Genomic DNA, 8,782 nt, shown 5'->3' on the forward strand with positions numbered 1-8,782 from the left:
GGGGACTACGGCGTAGTGGCCTAGTACGTCCGTAGTCGATGAGTCAAGTGAATTATTACAGAGATAATAATTCACTGAGTTAGAAGGAGTTCTGACAGGTATGACTCACGGCCAGCTCGATATTGGGCCTAGAGGGTCACACACATATGGTAGGCATTGCGATAAGTAAAGGTTCGGATATGAGATATCCGATGGAGCCCTTGTCTTATTGGATGCAGATCCAATACCTACTAGGGGAGGACCCATTAGGGTTTGACAAGGGACCTCTATAAATAGGAGGGATTCAGAGCCTCATAGGCTAGAGCCTTTGCTTGCCTTTCCTATTCTCCTCTCCCTCTCCACCTCAAAGCAGGCCTGGAGTTTTGAGGAGCGTCTATTAGGATCGAGAGCACTAAGAGGGGGGGGGGGGGTGAATTAGTGCAGCGGAAATCTTATAATAAATTAAAAACCAAAAGCTGCGTTCGTTCAAAAACTATTATGATGCAAAAGCAAATTCTCAGTTTGTATCTAAGTGCAGTTTGCGTCTAAGCGCAGATTGCGTCTAAGCGCAGTTTTGCGTCTAAGCGCAGATTGCGTCTAAGCGCAGTTTTGCGTCTAAGCGTAGTTTTGCGTCTAAACTCAGATTTACGTCTAAATGCAGATTTACGTCTAAACGCAGATTTACGTCTTAACGCAGTTTTACGTCTAAACGTAGTTTTACGTCTAAACGCAAATTTACGTCTAAACGCAGTTTTACGTCTAAACGCAGTTTTACGTCTAAACGCAGTTTTACGTCTAAACGCAGATTTACGTCTAAACGCAGTTATACGCAGATTTACGTCTAAACTTTGAAACTCGTTTGTATACTCGCAGAAGGCAGTATGCAGTTCAAACCAAGACGTAAACGTGAACTGAAATCTGATGATTGAGCGAAGAAAGCCGATTTACGTCTGAATGCAGTTTTACGTCTAAATGTTGAAACTCGTTCGTAAAATCGTAGAGGACAGATTGCAGTTATCAATAGGATTAAAATGTAAGCGTAAACTGCAAGGAAGCTCGTTCGTAAAAACACGGAAAACAGTTCTGCAGAATCAAACGTAAACGTAAACTGTAATGTATGAAAATACGAGTTTACGTCTGAATGCAGATTTGGAAGAACAGCACTTAGAACTTGTTCGTGAAAGCGCAGAGAGCAGTAGTGATGAGGGAGGTTTGCAGTAATGATAAAGTGCTCGAAAGTAAACGCAAACCAGAGATTTAGAGTGGTTCGGTCAGCCTTGACCTACTCCACTTTTGGCTTCCTCCACCGATGAGGTTGCCGACGTCAACTAGGTGCCTTCCTTCAATGGGCGAAGGCCAAACTTCCCTCTTACAGTTTCTCTCCTTTTGACAGGCTTAGGAGACAACCTTTACAGACCTTTCTCTCCTCACTTTACAATTGAAAACTTGAAGAACAGAAGGAGGAGACTTAAAGGCTTTACAACACTTTTGAGCTCTTTAGAATCACAGAAAAGATCACAATTTCGGTATGGGTCTGTGTCTTTTCAGTGCTGAATGGGTGGGGTATTTATAGGCCCCAACCCAATTCAAAATTCGAGCTCAAAACGATCAAATCGATCAAATCCCAGAATTTCTGGGATCAGGCGGTTGCACCTCTCGACTGGAGAGGTGGCACCGCCTGGCAGAGCTCGAAGACTGAGCTCTGCCGATTGCTTCTCTCTGCCAGAGCTCGAAGACTGAGCTCGATGGTTGCATCACCTGGCAGAGCTCGAAGACTGAGCTTGGTGGTTGCATCACCTGGCAGAGCTCGAAATCTGAGCTCGGTGGTTGCATCACTTGGCAGAGCTCCAAACTGAGCTCAAGCTGATGCACCATTCTGCCAGAGCTCGAAGACTGAGCTTGGTGAATGCATCACCTGGCAAAGCTCGAGACTGAGCTCAGGCTGATGCACCACTCTGCCAGAGCTCGAAGACTGAGCTTGGTGGTTGCATCGCCTGGCAGAGCTCGGAACTTGAGCTCTGGCGGTGCAACCTCTTGGCTGGGGCGGTTGCACCTCCCAGCCGTGCAGCCCTGGCGGTTGCACCTCCTGGCTGGGGCGGTTGCACCTCCCAGCCCCACAGCCCAGGCGGTTGCACCTCCTGGCTGGGGCGGTTGCACCTCTCAACCCCACAGCCCAGGCGGTTGCACCTCCTGGCTGGGGCGGTTGCACCTCCTGGTGCAATCAGGGTCCGAATGGTTCACTCCATTCGACCCACTTTGAATCTTTTCAGGGGCCCAATTGCCCCAAGATTAAGCTAATGGGATCACCTCCCATTTTCATGCTTAATCATCGTGCTAACTACGATTATCTCTAAGACAACTTCTGCAGCTTGCTCCGATGCGTCAATCGCTTCTTCCGGCGAGTTTCCGGCCAACTTCCGTCGATCAACCGATAACCCTCGGTGATCCTTCTGCGGACATCCGGCATACTCCTGGACTTTGCGACGATCCACTTGGCGAGTTCCGACGAGCTTCGCTTGGCAAGCTTCTGGACTTCTCGGATCTGTTCTCTCTGAACCTCCGACGACCGTCCGAACTTCCGTCGAACTCTCGAACTCCCAACGTGATCATGATCTTGACTCCGGCGCAACTCCTGCTGCTTGTCTTACTCTCATCGTAGTTAATCCTGCACACTTATCTCAACACATAGATTAGATAACAAATGACAATTGACTTCATCATCAAAATCCGAGATTCAACAATCTCCCCCTTTTTGATGATGACAATCAATTGATAAAGGAGTTATCCTTAACTCCCCCTATCTATATGCCATAGTTGAGATAAGTCAACCTTGAATTCAAGACCTAAGAATTCAAGTGACGTATTGATAAGTTAGATCAGTTAAACTTATCAATGCTCCCATCATGATGCCTATCATGATGTATCTCTTCAAGAATTATGTCAAGGCATGACATACATCATCAAGTTTATATGATTGTGTTTGTAACCATTCATCATGTAATCATAAAACAACGAAGGACTTTTTACATGATGCTCACATTTGAGATTGTCTAGCAAGTTTGCATTTTCTTCACAATATCAAATCAAGATATGATGCAAACTATAGTACATGTTCACATATCTCTTGGTGATGCAAGGATGGCATAACATTGTTTATGGCATCACTCAAGTATTTGTAACTATGACATAGATATGATTATGGCAGTTCAGCTATGACATAGTGTTTATCAATTCATATTTTTCTCCCCCTTTGTCATCAACAAAAAGCATGATAGCATTATCAAGCATATAAAGAAAGTCATGACACATATATCTCTTTTTTTTTTTTGCTTGACGGAGGAAAAGTCATTTTCCAAGGAGTTTTCATAAGAGTGTACGGGAACATCCCATTTTTAGCATACAACCCGAAAAATGAACTTCTTACATGCATTTGGTTAAAAATATTTGTCACATAATTTGCAACATGTTATTTGATCAAGCGTTGTCAAGGCATGTAATAGTAATAGCATCCGAAAAATAATTTTGATGTAGTAACACAATTATTTCAAGTGCAGCATTATATCATATTGCATAGCAGGATTTTTATTTCAGCAAGTGTAGCATTGCATCACATGGTAAGATATCAGCTCGTATGATGCAAATTTTTGTTTGATACATGGCATGATAGCAATCATATTAGCAATAGCAACCATATCAATGTCATACTGCTGACTTATCAACTTACATTGGTATGTTGCTTCATATTTTCAAGGCATAGGCTTTTAAACCCTTTTTAGTTTCAGTGCAAAAACCGAGATAAACAACAAGAGATGTTTGCAAATATGCTTACACAGACAAAGATAACCATATCAGGGTAATATATGTACAGCATATTAGGTAACCATAAAGACAAAGTCTTTCATGAATAACATAAGGAGTTTACAACATGTCATATCAAAAACATCAGATGTTTATACAAGCTTATTCATGAGGTGGAAGATTAAAGTGCCTAAGTAAAGAGTCAAATTGTCGATGGATTTGTTGTAGCTCGGTTAGGATTTGATCTTGTCGAAGTTCGAGCCGTTCTTGTCGTTGCTCAAATCGGTCCATCCGAATCCCGATATCTTCGATGGATGATGTGTGAGTTTGCTCAACCGGATGTGATTCCTCAAAGGGACAGATTGGAGGAGAGTGGGTACTCCTAAAGACTGGGGTTTCCGGCTCTGGTTCAGGTTCAGGTTCAGGGGGATTAGTTCTTCTAGGCATTCTAACCCAGTTGCCGTTTCTATAGTGACATCTTAGTCGGTGAAGTAGATTTTTGTTTATAATGCTGTATCTATCTGATTTCATTACTTCTTCTTCTAGTGGTATTTGAATGTCGTAAGCTTTCATTATTCTAGTAATAATTCCACCATATGGGAGCATCATATCTTTCGTAGATAATTCCAACATGTTTTGTTGGATCAGATAGCCAAGACAAATGTCACGTTCTTTCATAATTAGGTACATAATTCCTAATTCCAATTGACTCACTTCATCATGATGGTATTGCTTAGGAAGAATTATACTAGTCATGATATGATGAAGTATCTTAGTGTTAAAGGGCATTAGATGTTCACAACTTTTAGGAATAGATTCTACGTTAGGATTGGCAAGGATTGTTCCTAAGGCTTCAACGTAGGATGTTTCAATAGTTTCTTCATCCCATGTTCCTTTAAAGTAAAGTCCTATGCTTTTCATGGGAATACCTATTATATCACATATGAATCTATCAGTGATTGAAATGTGTTGTCCTAAGAGATAGGTTGATATCCTTTCTTCATCATCTTTTTGCATGTTGTTATAAAACAATCTAACTAGTCTAGGATAAATGGGTTCGTTGATCTGCAAAATGGGAAGTAGATTTAGGTTTGCAAACCAATGGATAGTTTCTACATCTCTTAGTTCATTCAGATCTACATATTTTCCCTTATTGATGTTTCTTAGTTCGAAGGAGAGAAATTTTTCAGCATGGTTTTTGGAATCAAAAAGAGTGAGATCAAACTCTTCTACTACTCTCCTCTTTCCCTTGTCCCTTGAGGATCTTCTAGATCCCATTACTACTGCTGTTTTAGAGGGATGATGATGAGCTAAAGTAAATGAAGAACGAAACAGAATTTTAAGAGCTTCTTAGAGAGTACCTTTGTGAAATCTTCAAGAGAAGGAAGGATTCTTGATGTTTTGCTCCGAAATGGGAGGTATTTGGAAGGCTTAGAGGAGTGAAGTGGGAGTGGAGGAGTCTTGGAAGAGTAGAGGAGGGAATGGGGGTGAGTTGGGGTCGGTTCCTTAGCCGGCCCTAGCGTGATTTTAGAGGGCAGAGCTGCTGGCGGTTGCACCTCTGGCTGGAGCGGTGCAACCTCTGGCAACCCGTGATGGCTGGAGGTGCAACCGCCAGCTGGAGAGGTGCCACCGCCTGCAGCAGGTGAGCACTTAGGATGTTTTGATTTAGGGAGCCTTTGCCTTGAGGAGAGTTTCAGAGCAATTGATGTTTGTTACATGATTTCGTATGAGTTTTTATTTAAGAAAGAAGCTCTTTGTAAGATAGATCTTTTAACGTGCATACGAATGTTTGTTTGGTGTCCCTTTTATGACATGTTTAGTTTCTACAAGAATTAATTCGTAGATGAACAGGTTTTGAAGATCAGGGGTATGTGAATTTGGATATCATATGTTTCTAATTGTATCGTATTTGTGATTTCATAGCTTCCACTTGTTACTTAAGCGTTGCGAGTTCCTTTTTGATTTTATGATCATTGAGAGTCAAGGAGCAGAACATTATTTCTTGCTCCGGCCTAGACTTTCAATGTTTTTATAGGAACGGATGATCTTTAGGAATCCATTTGCTTTTGGGTGCCTCATAAATAGATCTACATTTTCTATCATGTTGCATAGAGTTTATCATGGTTCCTTTAGGAACCCAAATTAATTTGTTTGGACTTATTTTCTTGAATGGACAACAATGTGTCTTGTGTCCAGATTTGCAACAAAAGTTGCACTTGGTTTGGTGTTGAACGTGTAAGATGGACCTTTTACAAAGGTAGTTGGATTTCGGTGAGGACTCCTCATAAATCCAATCCCACTTCTTTTGGGAGCATGACCCTTGTTTGTAAGGATCATGTTTAATGACTTGCTACCAACCTCGAATTTCTTCAAGGTGTCCTTAAGCAGCAAGTTTTCTTTTTGTATAGTTTCTAAATCATGACATTTGATACATGAGTTTAAACTATCATGATGTTCGACTTTTAACTTATCAAACTCACAAGTAAGATTATCATGTACTCTTTTTAGCAACTTGTATTTTCTATTTATAACTTTGCATTCATCAAATAAATCATGGAAGGCATTTAATAATTCATCGAAAGATAAATCAGCATCTAATAAATCCGTTACCTCCTCTTCGATGGCCATAAAGGCGTAATGAGCAACTTGCTCGGTGTTGGATTCTTCTTCCTCGGATGCGCTCGAATCATCCCATGTTGCTTGGAGCGCCTTCTTCTTTGTTCTTTTCTTGACTTGGGGACAATCACTTTTGTAATGTCCCGGCTTTTTACATTCATAGCAGATCACTTGGTCCTTCTTAGGTTCAAGTTTATTTTTCACATCGTTTTTAAACTTGTTTCTTTTGAAGAATTTTTTAAACTTTCTTGTCAAAAGTGCCAAGTCATCGTCACAATCCTCATCACTTGAGTTTTCTCTCAAGTGGCATTTAGAAGTTTTAAGTGCCATATCCTTCCTGTTCTTTGGAAGGATGTCTTCTTGCTCTTCATGAGCTTTGCAGGTCATTTCGTAGGTCATTAATGACCCGATTAGTTCTTCAAGAGGAAAATTTTGCAGATCTTTTGCCTCTTGAATGGCGGTGACTTTAGGATCCCAACTCTTAGGAAGGGATCTTAGTATCTTATTAACAAGCTCAAAATCCGAAAAGCTCTTTCCGAGTCCTTTTAGACCGTTGACGACATCCGTGAAACGGGTAAACATGTCGCCAATGGTTTCACTCGGTTTCATTCGGAAAAGTTCAAAAGAATGCAGCAACAGATTGATTTTTGACTCTTTCACTCTACTTGTGCCCTCGTGGGTCACTTCAAGTGTGTGCCAAATATCAAAAGCAGTTTCGCAAGTTGAAACACGATTAAACTCGTTTTTATCAAGAGCGCAAAATAAGGCATTCATAGCCTTTGCATTAAGAGCGAAAGCCTTCTTCTCCAAATCGTTCCAATCGATCATTGGAAGAGAAGATTTTGAAAATCCATTTTCAACAAGGTTCCACAGTTCAAAATCCATAGAAATAAGAAAGATCCTCATTCGGGTCTTCCAGTAAGTGTAGTCCGTTCCACTGAACATGGGTGGACGTGTAATCGAATGCCCCTCTTGGTTTCCGGCGTATGCCATCTCTCTTGGGTTTTAATCCTTTAGAGAGTTAACCTTGCTCTGATACCAATTGTTAGGATCGAGAGCACTAAGAGGGGGGGGGGGTGAATTAGTGCAGCGGAAATCTTATAATAAATTAAAAACCAAAAGCTGCGTTCGTTCAAAAACTATTATGATGCAAAAGCAAATTCTCAGTTTGTATCTAAGTGCAGTTTGCGTCTAAGCGCAGATTACGTCTAAGCGCAGTTTTGCGTCTAAGCGCAGATTGCGTCTAAGCGCAGTTTTGCGTCTAAGCGCAGTTTTACGTCTAAACTCAGATTTACGTCTAAATGCAGATTTACGTCTAAACGCAGATTTACGTCTTAACGCAGTTTTACGTCTAAACGTAGTTTTACGTCTAAACGCAGATTTACGTCTAAACGCAGTTTTACGTCTAAACGCAGTTTTACGTCTAAACGCAGTTTTACGTCTAAACGCAGATTTACGTCTAAACGCAGTTAGACGCAGATTTACGTCTAAACTTTGAAACTCGTTTGTATACTCGCAGAAGGCAGTATGCAGTTCAAACCAAGACGTAAACGTGAACTGAAATCTGATGATTGAGCGAAGAAAGCCGATTTACGTCTGAATGCAGTTTTACGTCTAAATGTTGAAACTCGTTCGTAAAATCGTAGAGGACAGATTGCAGTTATCAATAGGATTAAAATGTAAGCGTAAACTGCAAGGAAGCTCGTTCGTAAAAACACGGAAAACAGTTCTGCAGAATCAAACGTAAACGTAAACTGTAATGTATGGAAATACGAGTTTACGTCTGAATGCAGATTTGGAAGAACAGCACTTAGAACTTGTTCGTGAAAGCGCAGAGAGCAGTAGTGATGAGGGAGGTTTGCAGTAATGATAAAGTGCTCGAAAGTAAATGCAAACCAGAGATTTAGAGTGGTTCGGTCAGCCTTGACCTACTCCACTTTTGGCTTCCTCCACCGATGAGGTTGCCGACGTCAACTAGGTGCCTTCCTTCAATGGGCGAAGGCCAAACTTCCCTCTTACAGTTTCTCTCCTTTTGACAGGCTTAGGAGACAACCTTTACAGACCTTTCTCTCCTCACTTTACAATTGAAAACTTGAAGAACAGAAGGAGGAGACTTAAAGGCTTTACAACACTTTTGAGCTCTTTAGAATCACAGAAAAGATCACAATTTCGGTATGGGTCTGTGTCTTTTCAGTGCTGAATGGGTGGGGTATTTATAGGCCCCAACCCAATTCAAAATTCGAGCTCAAAACGATCAAATCGATCAAATCCCAGAATTTCTGGGATCAGGCGGTTGCACCTCTCGACTGGAGAGGTGGCACCGCCTGGCAGAGCTCGAAGACTGAGCTCTGCCGATTGCTTCTCTCTGCCAGAGCTCGAAGACTGAGCT

Source organism: Musa acuminata, chromosome BXJ1-7, assembly GCF_036884655.1.
Source record: "Musa acuminata AAA Group cultivar baxijiao chromosome BXJ1-7, Cavendish_Baxijiao_AAA, whole genome shotgun sequence".
Classification (NCBI taxonomy): Eukaryota; Viridiplantae; Streptophyta; class Magnoliopsida; order Zingiberales; family Musaceae; genus Musa; species Musa acuminata.